This window comes from Ambystoma mexicanum, chromosome 4q (assembly GCF_040938575.1).
Source record: "Ambystoma mexicanum isolate Mex_15411 chromosome 4q, UKY_AmexF1_1, whole genome shotgun sequence".
Taxonomy (NCBI): Eukaryota; Metazoa; Chordata; class Amphibia; order Caudata; family Ambystomatidae; genus Ambystoma; species Ambystoma mexicanum.
The window spans coordinates 964,995,561-965,018,595 of NC_090928.1; the positions used below are offsets into that span (position 1 = coordinate 964,995,561).

General features: G+C 43.2%; 1 long non-coding RNA gene across 1 annotated transcript in view; it reads right to left on the reverse strand.

Annotated features, from left to right (window-relative positions):
* Positions 1-3,721: 3,721 nt before the first annotated feature.
* Positions 3,722-23,035, reverse strand: part of LOC138468101 (uncharacterized) — a 55,548-nt gene continuing 36,234 nt past the window's right edge. The window contains exon 3 of the long non-coding RNA XR_011268203.1: positions 3,722-4,363. This is a non-coding gene — a long non-coding RNA (uncharacterized lncRNA). The remainder of the gene's footprint in view (positions 4,364-23,035) is intronic.

Sequence of the window (23,035 nt, forward strand, 5' to 3'; positions counted from 1 at the left end):
GGAAGAAAATCTTCAGTGCGTCCAGTCCCGAACGAGCGGAGAAAAGGACTGATGGGCGGGGCGGAGCCGAGATGGGCGCAAGAAAGAGGACGGACAACATATTTGCTAATTTTTGGATGCTTTTTACAAAGTGCTCCGGTCCCGTCCCACAGGACGGAGGAATGTCCCATATGTATGGAGGAAAGGGAACGGGACGTAGGAGTATGAACATTTCATCTTGAGACAGATAGGCAAATCGGATTTTGCAAGGGTCGTTCCAGCGCTCTTTCAGAAAGTAGCCATTTTTACTTTGCTGCACACTATTAAGCACCAAAAGCCAGTGGCAAGGTTTTCAAACTTTTCCTGAATACAAGATGATTCCTTTCAGTTTGCATGTTTCTGGGGAGCTTATTCCATCCCCGAGCCATCAAAACTGAAAGGGAGCACCCAATCCCTCTGGTTCTCTTGAACCGTGGGATAGAGTGGCTTAGTATCGGAGGACTGGAAAATATGGGCCGGTTTATACATTTCCAATTTCGCCTTTAAATAGGAGGGTGTATTTACAAACAAACGTTTATGTCCTAGGGCGAGTATCTTAAACTGCACTCTCTCCACAACTGGGAGCCATTGAAGTTCTTTCCTAGACCCAGACACTTGTTCTTGCTGGGCAATGTTACACACCAATCGAACTGCGTTCTGGATCCTCTGTAACCTACCCAGGCATTCCTTGCTTAACCCTCCAAGCAAGGATATGCAGTAATCAAGCCAGGTAGGGCAATTGCTTGGACCAGCTTTTCACGTTTTCTTTTGGGTAACCGGGGGGGGGTTGGGTGGAAGAGGGGGCACATCTGTCTCAAGACCCTTAGATAATAGAGTTCTTGACCACATATTTCATATGGGCATCAGCATTAAATGATGCTTCCATGTAAATGCCCCGAGTTTTTAAATACATCCACCCGGGTGATACAACCACCATCTACATCAAAACTCTTATAGGCCGCACCAGCACTTCTCTGCCATGTTTCGACCCATAGACCATTAGTTCAGTTTTGGTGGCATTTAAGCAAAGTCAAATTGTGGACATCCAGTCTTCAATAAACGTATAGATGTTGTTTAGGTTTTCTTGATCTGTCTCTAAATGTCCACTGAGCTCCATGGTTAGATGGAAGTCATCAGCATAATTACAAACATTTATCCGGAGGCTTTCCAGTTCAACACAAAGGCTTAATGTAGATGTTGAATAGAGATGGAGGCAAAAACACATGCCCCCTGCGGTACCCCCCACAAGAAATCTTGACAGGCTCAGTTGAGGCATCTCCCCAGCACACACCCCCGAATTCCGACCAGAAAGAAAGGAATCATCCATTTAACAGCATTTTCTTAACAATGCCAAGTACGAGCCAGCGCATTGGGCAACCTTTCAAGATCAAGTAGTTTGAAAGCTGATAAATAAATCCAACAGGATCAGCAGCTCTGACCCACTTCTTTCCAATGCCGCCTAGATAGGAGTAGGCAAATTCAAGAGGGCACTCTCCATTCCATTACTACTATGGAAACCAGACTATTTCTTATAGAGAAGACCCATATCATCCATAAACTGTTGCAGTTGAGGTGTCCATTTTATTAATGATTTTCAAAAGAAACGAAGTGTTAGTAATGGGCCTGATATTGGAGGGATCCTTAGGGACCAAAACTTTTTTTTTTTTTTTTAAATGGGGTTCACCACTACATTCTTAATACTAGGAGGAATAGCACCCTGCATTAAAAAAGGCGTTTATGAATCTCCTAGAGAAAAGGTGCAAACATTTAATTATTCTCCATTATGATTGGAGGGGAAAGTATGTCCGGGGCAGTTGGTTGGATGCATATCCTTTAACGAGCCAACAACATCAAGATTGGATACTGGACTAAATTTGAAGAGAGGCTGGGGGGCTTGACATTGCTCGGTCCCAGTGGGAACATAAAATTCCAGCAAAGTCTGTTTGTCCCAATCTATACTGGTTTTAGCACATGCGGTAGCAATTTTGCCCACAAAGGCATTCTGGATCCGCGTACAGTCGTCAATTCAGGGCATTGGGTTTTCCCCAGCTTTTAAAGTTTAAACAGTTCTTTGGTTTCGTTTCCAGCACTGGTAATTTGTTCATTAAAATAGTTTTTCTTGGTCTCCGTAATCCTTCTCAATACATTTCCAAGCTTCTTTGCTTGGCTGTGATTTTACTTTGAGCCAATTACGCTCTGCGTACCTCTAACTGCTTCAGCAGGGTGAGGTCAGGATTAAATTAGCTCTGGTGGTTAGGACGATCTTGAACCGTTTTATGTGAGCAGGGCAGTACTATTCAGGAAGGCCAATAAGTGAGTGTTATAGCTCAGCCAAGGAATCAACAGTTTGCAAGGACTAATCCTTTGGAAATTCCTAATACGAACCTGGAGGGAAGTAGCATGTTTGCACAGGTGGGGAGATAGAGGTTCTGCCTTAAAGGTGATGAATAAATTATCCGACCATACACATGGAGCAGTGGTCACGTCAATCACCTTCATGTTCCTTATGGCGAGCCAGTCTAGTGTGTGTGACCCTTTATATGCTATGTTCTTTAGTGACCGTTAGAGGTCTATGGCAAGTTTATCTCTAGGATCCCCCTTCTAGCGGTTCAGATCACCCAACATGATCATAGAGCAATTTGGTTTTTGGAGTGGGGAAAGTAGCTGAACAATATGATCGTTAGTAGGCATCTCTGACGGGGGTCTACAATTCAAAATAAAATGAACACTTATAATTGGGAGTAATTTTGGTATGCAAGACTTCACAGTCTAGGTTGACCTCATGCATTCCATTTCTTATAGACGTGCCTCCCTCTTTTGCCCCTCAGATAGTTTCCGATGCGCATGTAAAAAAAAAAAAAAGAAAGACTACAGGGCTCGTTAAGAGTGTGTGGCATCTTGCCAGTACATCTGCAAAAATACCACCAAACTTTAATACTGTTACCGCCACTTGGTCTGGTGGAATTCCTGCCGGATTACAGTAGTGTTAGTCCCCATTTAGTTGGAGTCCATAGAAGATTTTGGCAGAAGTACTCTTGCGGTAATTAAGCTGGCTGCAATTACGCTGAAATTTGGTGGAAAGGTCGAAGGTTTACCTCCAGCTCTGAGTTGGAGGTTGTGGAGGCCCAATATTCCAACTGCCTTCTTTCCTAATCGTTTAGATGTTCCTAATCGATTAGATGTTAAGAGCAGCAAGGAAATGACTGCACAAGACCAAAATGATTCAGAAAACCCCCAAACCTTTGTAATCTATGTAGCTATATCATAGGTCTCAAGACACCAAAATAAATAGTGACGTGAGGGAAATTCTTGCAAGATTCCCAATTGCGTCAGGCCTCTCTGCAGAATGTGCTTAATTTATTCTGAGGAGCCTCCATCCCCTCCATTTAGCTTAGGGCATCGAAGATGGCATTTGGTCTCTTTTTCTTATCAGACAATTTAGCCACCACGTCTAAAGGCTATGGCTCACTATTCCATTAAATTGGTAGGTCTTTTAATGAAGATCCCATAAAGGGTTAAAAAAAAGTTAATTGTAATCATTCCTCCCCATCACATGTACCATAACAAACCTTAAACAGAGGCAAAGGTATGCGGTCAGAAATGAACTGTAGCCAACTGCAACCACAGTGCATCCCAGGGAAATTTTCTACAGGCTGGTTCCATAGGCGGTAGCTTCCTTTCTGTTTCAAAAATGATACATGTGTTTTTATTTTTTCTATTTCATTGTACTTTAATACCAGCAATAGGGTAAAATACATTTCTCTCTCAGACTCAATACTCACAAATTCTGAATTGTTTATAGTTATGAAGCACACACCCATAATTGAGAACCTTAAGCACACGTTTATCAAATGCTTTCAAAGGGTGAAATCATACCTCTGTTCACTGAAGAGCTAGTCTGACAATTAAAGAAAAAGGCTCCCTCTCCAGATTACTTTCAAAAGAAGGTAACAACCAAAGCTTTTTACATATTGTGACCTTCATCAGTGGTAAAGGAACTAAGTGTACAAGAATTAGGCTGCAGTCCACTTTTTACATATGTTTAAATGGTTTAAATGATCCGCAGCATATTTGTGAGGGGGAAAAGTTGATACACTCTTTTCAGCTTTAAAGGCCTCCCATCGTTCACGTTGGCGTTCTGCAGCATGTCCGCGTTCCTGCTCCTTCGTCATGTATGGCCGACTTATCCAATATTCATTTTCGGCTTCAATTTCTAGCCTTTTGATCATTGCACGCTGCATCTGCCAGGTAACCGGTCTTGGGCGTCTGTATTTGCCAATCCACTGTTTTCCAGGGATTCCCTTTCGAAGAAGTACTGTAGTCAGAAACATTTTATTTCTGATACCTAGTGAAAAGAAAAGTACAACTGCATATTACTAGACATATATATAAAAATACATTTAGATTAAGGGTTACATTAAGGGTTGGGTTAGGGTTAGGATTAGTTTTAGGGTTATATTACGGGTTAAGGTTGTGGCTAGGATTAGGGCTAGGTTTAGGGTTGGGGGGATCCCCCCACCCTCAATAGACAATAAGCACTAAAACGTTACATGGAGCTGGCCAGTGCCAAAATACACAAGATGTAAGGACTGGACAGCTCCATATAATGTTATATAACGTGCAAAATAATGCATCGAAATGCTATCTTTAACATTTAAAAGTGCATATCCATCAAAACGTGTCAATTCTTATTTTAGATGGACAAGTTGGATATGTAATTTTAACTCTAAAGATAGCATTTCGTTGGATTTTTTTCGATGGATTGTAGTTTCAACGTATCATTTTCGATGCAAAGACCAGAAGCCACACACTATGTTTAATGGCAAACTGAAAGGTCTGAGTGACAGCCAAACCAAATCCCTCAGTGTAGGGTGCCAGATCCTCTTGCATCAGGGTGGTGGCAATCCTTGCAGGGTAGCTAGATGTGGGCTTTCTTGGGTCCCAGAACCACAGCTATCTAACACTAAGTCTACTCCATAAATTCAGGCTGTAATCTGCTTCTGGAAGTTCCCTCTCTTGATGTGCTGCTGTTTTACCGCCAGCAGTTCTAGGTAACAGAGTTTCTCGAAGGCTTGGAATTGTAGTCTGGCGTTTCCACCACTGGACCCCAGGCATAATCGCCACATACAAGGTTCCACTCCTGGACCTCCTTTCCCTTAGCTTCTGCGATCTGCCTTTAAACTTCATGTCCCGTTCCTCCTCCCACCTTCTGCTGCTGCCTATGGCCACCCTACCCTGCCAGAAACGTCCTTCTCACCACCCCCTCCAGCTGTTACATCATCCTCCTCCTTGGGTTCAACTCTGCGTTCTTACACCCGTTCCTGCTGATGTTTGCACTAGCCTGCAGATTATTTCAATTGTTTAGGTTAATGTTCAAGCTGCCAGGGTTGTCTGCCCTGATGGGCCAAAGGCCAGTGGGGAAGCAGGCAAAGAACTGGCATACAGTGAGGCAACGTGACCGTCTGCCATATACCCCGGGTTAAGGGTAGGGTGACAAGGGGTCCTCCCCATGATGCCAATGGGCCCAACAGCCACTGTCTCAGGGTGGCACATGGAACCCCGAGGGATCTCCCTTGCAATATCCGTAGTCAGGCAGGGGATGGGGCCTCATCACAGAGTGCAGTGAGCTATCTTACCTCCAAACAAATCTCAGATGAGAAGGCTTTGGGAGGTGGATTGAATCAGATTAAATCTTTTTAACAAAAGCAGTGAGGGAAGACGGAGGTGGCCCTATTGAAGGCCATTATTTAATGGGGCTGCATATCAAAACTGGGGGTGGTAGGAATCTTAGTGAGGTTGGTCTCCTCACTTTGAAGGTCTGCGTAAACATGCGCTTAGGGATAACAGCAGTAACAATAACATGTTTTTATAGAGTGCTTCAATGCTAGGTTCACCTGCATCTTAGCACTGTAATAGGGGCTTCCATTATCCACTATAAAAACCCTCAATTTATCACCCTCAGAAGGATTAGCAACTGCTGAGATTCGTACCAATTTTCTGCAGGCTGACCACAGAGGACTCAGGAGGTATGTGCTCGGTTTTGTATATTGTGAACCTAGCAGTAAAGCCGAGGAGTGCTGCACGACCAGCGAATATATCAATACGGTGTAATAACACCAATTACTATACACATATCACCAACAATTTGAAGGAGAGACTGTAAGGGTAGACTTGCAAAGGACAGAGAGAGGGTATGCCCTTAGGAAGCAAGGTGTTCCCCTTTGACTGCCCACAGAAAAACATAGCAATAATTCATTTATTATATAGCGCTACACACCCATAAGTCTCAACGCATTGAAATAACAGAAGACATTATTATCCCAAAGAGTGGAACTCAATTTAACGACCTCGGAAAGATGAAAGGCTGAGTTGACCCCGCCAGGATTCGAAACTGCCACTGTAAGCAGCGTACAGATATCAGGGGCGAGCAGTTAGCTCACTATGCACATCGCCCCTATAGTGGTCTTAAGGCACTCTATCCTTATCCATATGGGTGAACTGTGACCCTCACCCAGGGTGTAAACCAGACCATGGTCAGTGGCGCAAAAAGGAAAAAGGGAAATATCATGTTGGAATAAGACCTCAAAGAGGAGGAGCGCAAACTATGTACAGAATTATTCTGGTAAACAAAATAGAAGAATACACCGTTTAACAACCATCACCAAATGTAAGTTCTTGATCAGTGAATTTTTAGGGGCCAAATACCATGCTCCAGATCTGAACAGGTCTATAAGTGGAAAATGGCAAAGAGGGCGCAAGTCAAAGAACAAAACAGACATAGGTCACAAGGGAAAGAAGCGACTTCTGGGATGCATTTATAGAAGTACAGGTTTGGACCAAAAAAAGGTCTTGGAATAGTTATCCCCCGTTACTTTGAAAGGAAACGATCTGTCGATATTGTGACAATTAGTTAAGCGGTGTGCTACGTGGAAGACGTTTTCCAAGAGCGTCTGCCACTTTACCCCCACGGTCTCAGTCAATTGTGCCCATTGTCCCTAAAAGTGGATGAAAAGTAGAGATTACTTAAAGGCTAAAATTAGGCCCCCTTTCAAACCACCTGGTAGCCCCAGCAGTTTAGTTTACAGGCAATAGCTTTAGTAACATGGATATGTTAAGACAACTTTGCTGTCATCGCTGGTTTACAGACTTGCGCATGCAGCACTACAGGTGAGCGGGGTAACAATGAAAATACCTTGCGGTCTGGTATAGCGTTGATTAAGAGGGAAAACTCTGGGACCTGCTGTGAAGCCAACCCACCCCTTCATCCTGATTACAAGATGGTGGAAGAGGTTTCCGAGGTATTGGCGTTCATCGTATCGGGTTTAATTGATGGCTTACTCCCAGAATATTCATATTTTAAAAGGTGAACCGTTATGCTATTTTTGGTACTAGAAGCACCTATTCGGCCTTTAAGGTGCAACTCTTTGGCGCACATGTGTAAATCAAATCCAACGTAGCTGTTCAAATTAAATATCACAAATGGTAGAATGTTTTCATGTATACAAGTTGTGTAAATTACCAAACAACGATCTAAAACAGTAGAAATTTTGGAACAACAAATCTTATTCAGTTAATATGTTCTTTCAGATCACATACACATCATTCTCTGGCCCATAAAAAACTACAACATTGTTGGTCTAGGATGAACACAATGTATATAATCTATAATAAATCATACAGTTTTTGGGCAAAAATCAATTCAGAAGTATAAACAACAAATACACAGAAACCTTTTATTGTATGAATAGCTAGGATTTGGTTTCCTAGACTGTAATTAACACAGACATGTAACCTGTTTTGACTAAATTCCCAATTTAGAGGAGTCTTCTCTAGGGTGCACTCTTAAGACAAACCATAAGAAACTATTTCATGGCTTTTGTGAACCCGGGACTGATAAAATATGTCCCGATTGTGTAAATCTGTTTTGAAAAAGATATTCTGTTGTCATGAGGTGCCAATGGCTATTCAAAAAACTGAGTAATAACCTGAATCCACATCATGTACTGAACGATCCTAGAACAGACATCGTAGGTATTTTTAGATGTTAGGTCCCCTCCAGTTGGTTCTATGTGATATTTCTGCATTTCGAAGGTCGATCACCTATCTATTTTGGTTGTTTTGGCGTCGCCTCCAAAATGCTGAAATATCACGTATTTGGCCCCAACCTTCACTGTGACCTTGGTTGTTTTGTTGATTGGGGAGTTACCCTCGGACTCCGTGCTCAGGACCACACTTTCCCGTCATACAATTACAACATTCACTACATTTTAGCCATCACCCCTGCCCCCTCCCATTCCCACTACAAAAGTTCACACACCTCTCCCTCGCATACTTGTACACACACATGCACCTACCAAAGCAAAACACTTAACTTAGTTCCACAACGTCCCTCGCCTGTCAGCTGCTGCGCGCACTCGTGTGTCGCAGGGAGCAGCTGTCATACCCAAGATGGCCATGTACCGTGGGAGGACCGTGTTACATAGAGCAAGATAAGTGCGGGTGGGGAGGGCGGAAGGGGGCGTTTCAGGTGGGTGAATGGGGTTTTAGGATCGATTTAGAAAGACCGAATTATAGATTTTAATCAGTCTTTCTAAATCGATCTTTTTTGGTTTCGCTCAATTGAAAACTACATCTCAACTTATCACCCTCCAGTTAGATTCCATTGAGGGCACAGGGACATTCCAATTGATGGCAGTGGTAGCCTGCATAAGGGGACCCTTCTGAGGCCATCTAATTACTCACAGGGAAACCGCCAGCAGCAGGAAGAGGTGAGAAGCACTAAACTAGAAGGGGAAAGCACCTACAGGGAATAAACAATCCCACTATAAATTAAAGCAGAGAATGAACATTTGATAAGTAGGCTATTCAGGACGAAGTAGCAGGAACACGGATATGTTGCAGAACCCCCAACTTGAACAATGCGAGGACTTTAAAGCTCAAAAAAAGGATCCAATTTTCCTCTTCACAAATAGGCAAGGGATCATTTAAGTAATTTAGACGCATGATAACAAATCACAATCTTGACTGAACAAGCACACTAATCAAGACCATTATAAAACAAAGTACAACACGTTGTAGTAGCAGTCAAAGATAGGAGAGAAGGAGCACAAGCTGAAGGGCAACAGAACCAAGAAAAGATGCAGACCAGGAGCTCTGCAAGCAAGGCTCAGACTGGACCCTTCACCAACTTTGCCAGCAGCTAAACCGGGGTTTGGCCAAGACCTGGAATCACAAGAAAAGCAACTACTGGCCTAGAAGAGGGCGGCGATCTTGTCAGAGGGTGAAATTACAGGGCCTGTGAGAAGAGCAGATTGCTGACATGAGAGGTCAAATCGTGATTGCAGAGTGACCATATCACAGTCGGACAAAAACTAAGCAAGGAGTGGGTCATCAATATGAGCTGATTGCCCAGGTGGGTGACGTGGCTAGTGGGCAAAAATGTCCAAGCCTGACAGACCCTGTGCAAAGGGAGAGATACCTGTCGTTAAGGGTTTCAGGAAGCGAGCAGGGCACAACATCCCTGGAACGGTGTTCTGATTAAGAAAACCTAGGCAGTGCAGTAATACTATAGTTAAGTTTTTTTAGGGTTTGAAAACGCACAACCCCCCCAGTAGAGTAGAAAATAAATGAACCATAAAGTGACATACCAATCAAGGGGGCAGGGAAGATTGCGAAATGAAGGTGCGGGATCAGGGGGATTTATATAGTGGGAAAAATAAGAGAAAGCTTTTGCCCCATCAGGTCATCGCCCTTGTAACCATACCCTTAGTGTTTGTTATTTGTGCTTAACCCAAAGCAGTCATTTTTTAGGGCGCCCCCTGTACCCACTAGCACCAGGCATTACTGGTTGCCATCATCTGGATTGTACATGTGCTCTCAATTCGCTGACTATGAACATTTGGCCTGACTCAGGTGACTCCAGTGGATCATGCCGGCCTGAACTGGACCCAACGAGAGGACTGTTCATTTGTGCCGGAACTTGGCATGGGGCAGAGGCCCTACAACCTTCGCCTGAAGACGATGTGGCCGGAAGTATGCACCGCCATAGTGACCCGGAAAAGGCCCCCCATGTGACATTGTATGGACTAATCTCTTGAGACACTTGCTATAGTTGTTCTGGCGAAGGCAGGAATAGTGTGCCAGAAGGCCAGTTAATAGTCTGACCAAGCCTTGAGGTTGAGCGACTCTACTCATAAAGAGCAGTCTTGGAGGGCGGGCGGATTAGGGTTGGGAATTGGTTAACGCTAGGATGCTACCAGTTTGTCTTGCAAGACTAACTGTAATACACAAGGCACATTGAGTTGATCAATGCATTGTGAATATAGTAATCCTCATTTCTAGTTTTGCCCTGTAGATCCTATAGCGATACTTACACCCATCTTGAGAGTTAATAAAAGATTGAACTATTCTGTCAGACGTGTTTTCTGATGATCTTCCATCACAGTAAAAAGAGTAAAAGTGCCCCATTATATCAGGCACAGCCAACGTACTGTTTTGCCCTCTGTGATGACGTACTATTCCTGTGGCTGGGAAATGTGGCGAGGGGGATGCTGGAGCCTGGGAGGGAAGGGGGGGGGGGGGAGGGGGGAACCTGTATTGTGATGCTGACCAGGAGTAGGGTTGGGGGGGGGTTCCCCCAGGTCCTCCATTTTATTTTAACCTCTGTATTCAGGCCACCCACATACCCTCAATGAATGGCCACAAGAAGGCTTTCAATACCCAAGATCACAGTTCGTAAGCCTCGCTAGTTCAGAAAAGGGGAGAAAGACATGCACGTAACTATCGGCAAATTGGGCATCATGTGCGAGCCCACCACGGCAAGTAGAAAAGAGGGAGCTGCGAACACCCACAGAGTTCATGGAAGGCCTGTGGCCCACACAGCAGCTGGAGTGAACCATGGAGGAATCCGTTGGCTGCCTGCCACAACATAGCTGCCCAAATTCAAAGTAACAGCTGCAGAGCCATACCATCCAATCCTCAATTAAACCACCCCAAAACCCTAACTGTCCCAACCAGAGACAGAAAGGTACCTGGAACTAGCACAAAGGAGATGTCAAAAGGATTGGCCATGTGGAGTCCTGTAGAGACAGCCTGATAGAAGAAGTATGAAGACCGGAAAGAAGGAATTTGGAGGAAGGAGTTGGATGATTGAAAGAAGAATGCACAGAGGTGGTGACAGAAAACAGGCTAAGTATGGTCAGGTGAGGGCCACATGCGAAGGAAGGTGGTGGCAGTGGACAGAGGTCCACACTAAGAAACTGCATTGGCCAAGCCAAGAGGGACAAGGACTAGAAGGCGTGCTGCGCGGTAGGAGATGAAACCAGTAGAGTTGGAGCTGGGGTGCAGTCAGGGGACCAGGGTCCATAGACTGGTAGGGAAAAATCCTAAGGGGTAGGGGGGGTGAAAAGAGAAAGAGAGATTGTGTATCCAATCGGAATAGAGTCTAGTATTTGGGGGAATGGTGCCTTGGATGAAAGGTTGCCTGTATGTGGTGACTTGGGAGGTACAAGCTGGGCTTAACATGCTGCAGCTAAATTGCACTGAGGTAGGCAGTGAGATCAGTAGCACATGGAATGACAGGTGTGTGGGCTAGGACTCGGGTGTGGCATTACCCATGTCTTGTGTGGTGTGGGTGATACCTTTTCAATATAGAGTTCAGCATGAATGATAGCAAGTAAAAGACGCGGCTTATTAGTTCTACGCATTGGAGACGGGCAGAGGGCAAGGCGGCTACCATAGTAAGCATGGGTTTATTGGAGTCATCTATTATTTTAAGTAAAGGTTCTCAGTGAAACATTCTCTGATCAACTGAGGCGGGATTGGGAGGAGGAGGTGGGAGAACCTATGCAGGATGAGCAATGGGAAAGAGCCCAGAGGTACCACAAGAAGGTGTCCCGGAGTGCGCGGCTACAGAAGATCCAGTTATATATTACCGACAGGGCATACATGACCCCCATTAAAATCGCTAGGTTTGGAAACTCAGTGACACAGAAATGCCCCAAGTGTGGGGAGGTGGAAGCCGGGATGATTCACATGTTCTGGGCGTGCCCGGAGGTGGGAAGGTTCTGGGAGGAGGTTAAACAACGCCTGTCCCAAAAGGGGATCAAGTTGGAGTGGAGTCAGTATGGGCATGCATGCTGGGGGGCTTCACTAGACCACGTAACTTAAAACATATTAGTAAACTGGAAGACCTGGCCTACATCCTGGCCAAACAGATAATCGCCATGGGGTGGAAAGCAGCCCAAAGACCCAGATTAGAGGTGTGGTGGAACGACCTCCTGAAGTCGGCAGAGGCCGAGACGATGGCATGGTACGAAGCAGTCAGCAGGGGAGGGGATTAGGAAGCGGGACCATGATAGCATGGAGGCAAATGGTAGCTATGAGGTCATGACTTTCCCAGGTCGAAACCAGTGAAGATGATACGCCTGAAAACAGTAAAGGAGATGAACCCTAAGTAACAAACTTTAAGGCATTGGAGTAGGAGCTCAAGTTAAGGGGCGGGAGGGGGGTTGACTGCAAATCGTAACATGCAAATGTAAAGACAAGATGTGTATTTTTTTTTATTTTCTTTTTATTGGTTTATAAAAAAACCTTTAAAGAAAATGACATCACATTTAATTATTGATATATTAAAAAAAATATCATAATTGACCAATAGGCAAAAGAAGACAGAATGTCCCAAAATAAGGAATATAAACAATATAAACAATTAAAATAATAAAAGTAATAAAAGAAATAAACACTGAATTAGGCAAAATACATCACAAATCACTAGCCAGTATTTAAGTCCATTTTTTCATGTGATTTGGCTAGACCATCTTCAATGTTTTTAAGGAGAAATGTCAAGGCGTATCTTAGTTTGTTATTGACCTCTGTAAAACATTGCACCCACCATTCTTCCATGGTATGAAGAGGTTTATTTGCCACAATTGTATTAAACAGTGTCATTCTTCTCGTGGAGAAAGCTTCACAAGTTAAAACCAGATGTTTGATATTCTCTTCAAAATGGTCACAGAATCTACAGTTCTGGTTCAGCTTCTCATATTTGGTCCATCGTCTAATTACCTCTTTTGTCTTAAATTGATTTAGCCTGAATTTCATAAGCAGGATTCTCTTCTGTTTGTCCGGACATTTTTCGAGATATTTATAGATTGAATTGTAGGCTTTTCCTTCTGGGGGAACGTTCTTCATGAGCGAATATTTGGCTCGGTCTGTGCAGGTGCTGATCCAATCGATTTCCCATAACTTTTTTTTTACAGCATCTGGGTTTTCCATCAAAGTGATTACATCACTTTTTATATCCGTTAGGATTTGACGACATTGATTTATCCAGGCTGCAAAAAATTGTATTTGATTGTTTGTCAGCCAAATTATGTAGAATTTTCATTTGCGGTGCACCATTTGGCAGGATTATCTTGCGAAAGATTGACAGTGTGTTCCATGTAACTTTTGCATTTATTGAAATCAGCCCCAATTCGTATTTTAATACAACTGCCGGCAATCCTCTACCAACTTTCAGAATTCTGCCCCAAAAGATGTTTTCAAGATTATCCCACAAACTTGCAGGGCATCCAAACGCAGTTTTGGCACCATAGATTATCACAGGCACCGCTTTTTGTTTGTAAAACTTTAAAGTTGGAACCAGTGAGAACTTGCCATATTTTATGTCTAGGGCTATCACTTGGGCGCTTAATTGACGACATTTTGATTTTGTTTTCTCCACCCAAGTATGATCATTTATGTTGGAATTTAACCACATACCCAGGTATTTTGCCTGTTTTACCTGTTGGAGTATTTCGCCGTCAAGGCACCAGTTGAATTTCTTGGATTTTCCTTTAGTCAGATTTTGTAATGTTAAAATGACAGATTTACTTGGATTTATCTGTAAACCGTTAGCTTGGACGTATTGTTCCAACACATGTAGTTTCCGTTGTAGTCCAATGGGAGTACGGTCCATTAGGACTAGGTCATCAGCATATAGGATCCCATTTAAAGCAGTGTCCATTATTTTCGGGTCAAATCCTTTTGCTTTTCCAAGTGCATCACCAATGTCAGAGATGAAAGCATTGAATATTATTGCCGCTAGAGGACACCCTTGTTTGACTCCACAGTAGGTACAAATGGGTTCCGATAGAGTGCCACTTGCGTCCAACCGAATATAGATTTTAGTATTGGTATGCAAATCCTTGATGGCATGTAACAGGCCATTTGGACAATTCCAGCTTTTTAATTTTGTCCAAAGAATTTGTCTATGCTATCAAAAGCATGAGACAGGTCAACAAATGCAAGATACACTCGATTTTTTCATGATCATGTCCATTTTTATTAAGTTAATGAGTATTAAGTTTAGGCAATAACCAATACCCTTCACAAATCCACTTTGTCTGGCGTCATTATGATTGGTTGAGACTAGCCAATCCATCAGTTTATGCTGGAGTTGTGTTGCATAAACCTTACCCAATACATCTAACAAGGCAATAGGCCTATAATCCATTGGGTTTGATCGATTGCCCTTTTTGAATATTGGGACAACAATGGCTTTTTTCCATGACACAGGGGTGATACCTTCCATAGCGATTTTGTCAAACAGGACCTTACAAAACTCAGCCCAGGCTTCCGGGTCAGATTTTATTTATGGAAATGTCCTGTATGTTGGTTAAGTTTGATGTGTTGTTTAAAATAATTAAAAAAATAAAAAAATAAAAACATTATCTGATCAAGTGCTGATATGTGTATTCATACCACAACTGGGAAATACTTGGGAGCGATAACATGCAATGTGCAGGCCACGGTCTCTGGGAATACACTGAGCAAACCAACTGAAAATACAATGTGATTTTCTACAGGCTGCATGGTAAACTATGCCATACTCGAAGTGCTCTAATGTTCGTGCGCAATCATGGTACCTTGTATTTCATACTGAGTACCTACAATTACATAGTATGATTAGTCTTGATTGCCTCTCTTCCGATTTGGCGGAGGTATTCCATTGCCGCCAACAGTAATACCCTCCCCCATAATCTAGGGCCTTCTGGTTATGGTGGCTGTGTACAATCCGTGCATAGTGCTTTAAGTCAAAGTCTGTTTCACATTGCTGAGGGTGAGGAGCAGAGGGTGCGTGTAGGATTAATAGAGGTAACAGTCACAATTAATTAAGCTCCAGGGGAGCATGGGCCCCATCACCTAGTTATACAGTAGGGATCATCTCAGGGGAGGGTGGTCTTTAGTATGTAAACTCACAGCAGTCAACTGTGCCCTGTCAGCAAATTATGTAATGCCTGCTGCTTACTAGAGCCTGTGCACATATTTTTTGTTTTTGGCCAGGGGTGTTGCTAGGTCTGGAAAAGACCCGGAGCTACGCTAATGTCGGAACTGGGGGCTAGCTAGCCTTTTGGTTGTAGCACCTGAGATTCTATCCGGGGCTACAACCAAACCAAAAGACCAGGGGCTATAGCCCCCTTAGCAACGCCTCTCTTTTGGGCGTTAGGTGGCTCCTAAATGTCTCATAACGAGAATTGCTTGCATATTAAGTGAAGATGGGGAGATGGCACGAGGGCTTGGCTATGTGGCCACATCTTCCATGCCAATGGCCATGCTAAAGCCTGTGTGCATTCATTATAGTCCTTGCCTAAACACAACCACAGAGGAATGGGTATATCTCAGTTTCCATTTGTACTTGAGGCATGCAAACGGCATGCCCAACTTGAAAGGGAACATTGCCACTTTTCACAATGCCCAAGCAAGGCATGATAACATGTGGCTTTTTATTTTAATTTAAATACATTAATTATGCATTCAAAAGCAAACTACATCTTTGTAATTCAGATAAAACAAATTCACCACCAACAACGTTACAATTTATACTTGAAGTTATTTGAATGCTACATTGTAAATTGTTATACTTAACTAATGCCCGATTGTCTTTCTCAGGGGTATCACGTGACCTCTCGATCTTGCTGCTCTCTTCACCCTTATGACACCATGTTGCCTGCTGCTAAAAACACTATTTTTCTATGATTCACCAACCGCCCAGACAATCGCGGAAGAGGCGGACGTATGAGTCTACCATAAGAAGAACTCCTCCCAATCCACGATCTTCGCGTGAAAGAGGAGACGCTTCAAGGAGCCCACGAAAACACCACCCAGGAAAGTGGAAAGGATCCCAATGAAGAAATTCAAGTCTTCAAGCTGGAACAAAAGAAAGTGGAGAAACATTTCTTCATCTTAAATAGACCAACAATACTCAAAATAACAGACAATGAAAACCTTGAGAAAGATCAGAACAGATGACTTGGTGCTTGTAGAACCGTATCATAGAGAAAAAAAGGTGAAAGCATTTCTTCACCTGAAAACAGACGCCATCAAATACATTGACAAAGCAGTCCATGATGAATTCGACCAATTAGGCTTCTCCCTGATGGAATACAAAAGGAACACAAGGACCCAACCCTCCGAATACGGAAAGACAGAAACATCAAAACGTCAATATCACTATAGATCTAGAACAGAGGATCTATACCATCAATCCCGAGGATATAAGACCCATGAAAGGCAGGAGACACACAGACGCCTTGCCCATCAAGGTCGAGGAGATAAAGACCCCGTTGATAGGTTGGACAACGCGTACACAAATGAAAAACGCAATCAACGTAACAAAGAAGAACAGATGGGCAACAGGTCTCGCACCGGATCTCATCGTGAACGCCCAGAGATCTTAATGAATAGACGCGACAGGCATCAGGAACAAACGAAAGATATGTCAACCGAAAGGTCCCTGGAAATGGCTTATGTCAAACTGGTCGAAAAAAGTTGACAAATAGCAACGACCAGGGTTAGCTTGCCGCAAGGATTCCATCTCTAACACCATTGACAAAAGCAGCGAGCTACCCGACAAGAAATCCTACACCCTGGGCTCATGGAACACGAGAGGCCATAGTCACCTCACTATACCAGGAGATGTCGATCTCGGCTCATATGACATTCTATGCCTTCAAGAGACCTGGCTCGTTCACTAACCAGTTCTGGATGGTTTTACTGTCCTGCTCTCCCCAGCAGTCAAAGGCCTACTAGGCAGACCATCATCGGGTCTGCTTACTGCAATAAAAACAGGCACGTGACTGACTGAACCGAAAAAATTGAAACAGGCCTACGAAATGCTAGTCATCGTGACTTCGCAAATTCAGGAAAAGGCAATAATGAAAAATGGCTTCCAGAACACAGTGGCTATATTGTTACTGGAACCCCCAGCGAATGTCGACTAAAACCTTCTGTGATAACATCTCGGAAACCATTGACCAGCTGTACACGGAATTTGAAAAAATTGAACTCATCATATGCGGCGACCTAAATGCTAAGTGCACCGAGCCGCTCTGTGAAAACAAAGTTCGCTGCCCACAGTGGGGAGGTGTAGAGTCCTCCATCAAAAGAGGAAAAGCCTGGAATGAAGTAATCTGCAAAAGAAATGTTCAAAATGTTGCATCATTATTCCCTTATCAAACGAACAGTCCAACATGGGAACGCAACGGGTCCAAAGCAACTTTGGACTATATTTTCATCTCCAATGGTCTTACTCTCGGGCTGTCAAGCTTTAGGGTCCAAAACACGACCCACAGCGACCACAATCTACTCAGTTGCACTTGGCATACTTCTACCATGATATCAAAAACGTACGACTGGAAGCTTGAGATAAATTTACAACAGACTCGGCTAAGGTTAACCGAAGAAGACATTGGAAAAATTTCCCAAGCCTGGGAAAAGAGAACAAGGGGTGATACGAAGAACGAAAGGAAAGAAAGACCAACCTACCTGCCTCTACTCCTAACTTTCCAGGTGAAGGCCCCCAGGAATTCGAAGAAGCCCCTGGAAACCAAACATACGTACGACAAGATGGTGGTGGAAAACAGAAAAGCTGGGAATCGTCTCCTGAGAATTGCTAAGAAACAAACAGTGAGCCCGATTGGGAAAACTGGCGCATGGAAATTAAAAACCTACAAGAATTGGCGAAAACAATATTGAGCCATACAATATCAAAATGACGCCGAAGCTATGAAGCAAAATCTACAAACTAAAAAAATCAAGCGAATTCTGGAAGCTGATCAAGGAGACAAAAATGGTACCCAGCTGGCTTCTATGTCCAATGCAGTAGCAGAAGAAACATGGGTTCAATATTTCACTGAAGAATTTCTGGGTCCCACCATCGATCCTCAATTGTCGAAGCAGAATCCGCTATCAGTGTGGGTGGATCTGTCCAATACTACGGACATCGAAGCAGCCATACGAAACTTGAAAAGATCAAGAGCACCAGGTCCCGAAGGACTAACTAATACAGATTTAAAAATGTATCCCGAAAAGTGGGCAAAAACAACAAGTAAAATCTTCTTGGAATGTGGCAGAATGAATATGATCCCCGTATCATGGCAAAAAGCGATGATTGTCCCAATTTATAAAAAGGGACCGAGACAAGAACCTATGAGCTACAGACCCATTGCTCTCCTGGACATTCTTGGCAAACTATTCAGCCAGTCTTCTGGTTCACTTTCGAACATGGTTAAAAGACAGCCCAGCGAATGACCTACTTCAAACAGGTTTTCAAAAAAAACGCTGTATTACTATCAATCTCATAATCCTAAACATCTTGAAGGCTAAAGTCAAAGAGGGGGGGGGGGGGGGGGGGCAAATGTCTATCTAGCCTTTGTCGATCTCTCAAAGGCGTTCGATAAAATCGATAGACAAAGGCTATGAAGAAAGCTGCAAGTTTGGAAATGCCCCATTAAAATACTGGAACCCATAAAAGCACTCCATGCAAACACAAAGATCAGAATTAAACTCATCCACCAAGGCGCGCTCTCCAAGGAGATCAATGTCAACCGAGGAATAAAACAGGGATGCCCCTTGGCCCCCGTGCTGTTCACAGCCTTCCTGGGAGACTACCAACACTCCGAAGAACAAATCCGCTCTTTTCCCCCCAAAATCGGGAAAATGGCGATTCCTCGATTACTGTATGTGGATGACATTGTGATCGACCAAATGAAGGTCGGCTTACAAAGAAAACTAGCCAACTTGGAGTCCTATATATCTGAAAACAATCTCGAACTCAATAAATCGAAAACAAAAGGTTATGGTTTTGGAGAAAGTCCCTACCAAAAACACGAAGAATCTAAAGATCTACCTGGAGAAAACCGAAATCGAAATTGTAACCAGCTTTAAATATCTAGGGCTACAAATTGATAGCTCTGGAGTCGAAACGAGTCTCGTCAATCAAATATGGGAAAAGGTGAAAAGGTTAACAACCCAAACAAGAGCAGTGGATCGCAAATACAGCAAATTTTCCCTCATTCCAGCAATAACTTTCTACAATACTAAAGTAATTCCAGCTTTGATCTATGGAACGGAATCCGCCTTATATCTCAAAAGTAATATCTGGAGCAAAATTGAAGGACAGCTCTGGAAATCAGTACTAGGTCTTCCCAAATCCACTGCCATGTCGGCGATAAGGAGGGAGCTGGGGCTCATATCTTTGGCATCAAAGGTCGATCAGAGTGCCTTACGTCTCTATAGACAAATTATCATGTCAGACACCCTTCCTATCTACAACATCGTACGGGAAGAAATTGATGCATGCAAATGTGAAGCCTTCAATAAATGGGTCAAAGCCAGAAAAGATAACCTGAACAACATCGAATGCTCCGAGAAAGAGCTGAAAGAAAATCCAGAAAGAATTAAAAAAAAAAAAAAAAGGAACAATATGATTGGATCCTGACAATAGAACAAGCAGCGGGGAACAAACTTTTGAAGCATCTCCCGCCTACCTTCAACAAAGGAAAAAACCTTTGCAATACTGCGCTAAGTTCCCCAACAAGAATCTGAGAAATAGTGTTATGAGAGCAAGACTCGATCTGCTCCCTACTAGAGAGATTATAACAATCAGAAGATCGGGTCCCCAGAAAAGCTGTCGCTTATGTAAGAATGAGCAAACGCTCGAGACTCTAAAGCACTTAGTGATAGACTGCCCAAACACGATTGAAAGCAGAAAGCTATACCTCCCCTCTTTGGCTGAAGACTTGTGGATCTTCAAAACGGATGATCTGTGGTACAGATTAATCTCCGGTGAAAATAGACGATGGTCCCAAGCTCTGACAAAACTGATAGAACTAGTGTTCGCACAGATTAACAGCACTCGGCGAGAGGGCGATAACATTATGAATTCAGAAGCACACTAGCTTTGACTACCCTTCCTTTGCCTTTTGGAACTAAGGTTCCCGCCCTTGACGGAGGCCTGGCCAGCCCAGTCTGGGGAGGTATTTATTTGTTAGCTCGACGCCAGAGCTGCAAAGGTTTTGACAAAACTTAGTTTTTACTCAGTAAAGTTAAAAAAAAAAAAAAACTATTTTGCGGATCTTTGATTTTCACGTCACCCTCTACGTTGTTTTAAACTTCTTAACACAATACGATCACTTCACGCCCTCTCGCACCTTTCCTTGTCATATCTTCTGGTATTGATCATTCACTTCTGAGGTTTCCCCCTCTACAGTCTTCCTTTACACCAATGAATCGCCCTTCTCCTTACTCACTCACTGACGGACACTGACGATTTAACTTGTTTTCAACCAACAGCCTTTCCTCTTGACCCCGTTCCATCTTCCCATATCCCATCTATCTACTCCCAACTTATTTCTTATCTTATCTCATTTCTTTTTTTTTTTTTGGTCATTCACATTTTTCAAAAATAATGATACAAAAAACCAAATCCGGACGCTTATGGTGCAACCCTAGGCAATCATCCTGGCTTACACATTGCCACCACAAACCATATTTTCTCCACCATGGAGTTTTCCAGTTACTACAGTGCTACTACAACCCGTGCTAATACTAAAAGAGGGGTTGTTCATTTTGAGGATGCAGACCCCGATTTGTATTGACCATCCTGATCTTCGTCCCCCAACAGTACTACCAAAGGGTTGGTCAGCAATTTTACTCCATTAATTCTTTTAATTTGTGCAAGCACCTCTTTCCAATCAGACTGAATGAGGGCACATGACCAGCAGATGTGAAACAGTGCTGGAGCATGCGCGCATCTCAGGCAACTGGAGGGTATCGTCCGATTCATTTTATGAAGTCACTCAGGGGTGAGATACCATCTATACATTATCCACTCTTTCAGCTGTACACATCTGGATGACTTACGTGGCCCTCGTCTATAGGTTATACCACACTAACTCACCCATTGGGGAACCCAGGTCTTCCTCCCATTTAACCATATAAAGAACGTGGAGGTTTAAATAGAATAGCATTAAGAACTTTGTATAGCGAGGAAACCTTACCTGCAGGGTGTTCTCCAATGATCAAATCTTCAAACTGCATCATTTCACTTTAAGCCAGTCTGGCTATTTTAACATTCGCTGTCCAATGCCGAAATTGAACATAGTCATACATGTCTGCATCACCCATTTTAAAATCTGGTTCCGTAAATCCCCGTTACCTTTTTCGGGATTAAAATTGGCAGACCCTGCAAGACGTACAATATCTTCGGCAACAGGGTAATTTTAACTGCTGCCACCTTTCCTAGCCATGAGATATCCGATTTCCCCCACTTTATTACTTCTGATTTTAACATAGATTTGAGTCCTGCGATACGGTTGGGAGTATAGCTGACCATACCTTGGCATAAATTGGACCCCCAAAAATGTCCTCACTTTTCTTCTTAATATTTCCTTCTCCAGGTCCTCTCCCCCACCCCGTGAATATTGCCATACTAAAAAAAAAAAAAAGCCATCTCTTGATCCTACACTTCAGGGGAATTTCCGCCACATTTCCCAGATACCTTTTCTTTCTAAGGTACTAGACCTATCTGCAAACTGGTTTCTCCTCATTTTTTTTTATCTGTATTCACTTCGTCCCCCCCATTTCAATCTGGTTTCCGGCTTTCTCACTCCCTGAAACCACTCTTTTTCAAATCCTATTCCCTCCTTTCTGCCCACCATGCTAAACTATCCCGAATACGTATGCTTCTTCATGGCTTTCGATATGGTCAATAACCCTACTCTTCTTTCCTTTCATGGATTATCCCAGACCAATGGTTCCACTCCTACATTTCTAATTGAACCTATTCTGTATCATGGGCTGAACACATTTCTTCCAGTTGTTTTCTTTATTGGGTACCTCAAGGCTCTGTATTTGGTCCCCTGCTGTTCTCTTTATATTATCACCCTTTCTTCTCTAATCACCTCATATAATCCATGGTCTCGCCCCATTCTAAACCTCTTCTGATCGCTCTGTAGTCCTCCCTCCCATTCTTTTAATTCCAAATCACATCATCTTATTGTTCCTAATTCTCTCAGTGCCCCATCTTGGTTCCGCTCCTTTTTCCCTTAGCTTGTAAGCATTGGAATGCTCTCTATCCATTTGATTTTCACATTCTCTTCATATTTTTTCACTCTTGCCTGAAACCTGGACTTCCGATTAACATTTATAATGTATGCTTGTTTATGTACCATTTTTCATTGTAATGTACAGAGCTTTTGGCAAAAGAGCTCTATATATCTAAATACAAATGACTGCTCTTTTGTAAGCCATTTTTTAAGAAACTTGTCTTCGTATGCAGAAGCCAAATTCACTCAGGGTTTTCTAATAGACTACAGTGGTCAAATAGGGTCACCATTCAATATATGCCGAGTGACTAGGAGTAAACGTTCAAAAACTCAAGTAAACGTAATCCTTCAAGTCTCATTTCTTAGGGCCCAACAATGCAAACATGTAAATAAACAGGTCTTCGGTCAATGAGACACCCTCCAATGATGGGGCACCAGCTGATGTGTTTTTGATGCCGTAACCCAGGGGTGTTGTAGCGATCCCCCGTAAGACTCCATACCCTGGGACTGACTACTGTCTCCCAGGGCATGTAAAGTCACCAGTGGCTTTACTAGTCCGAAATTATGAACAGAAACCAGTACAAACCATCATATTGTGGACATACTGGTGGGGGCAATTTGATTCCCCCCCCCCCCGGGGTCTGTTGTTC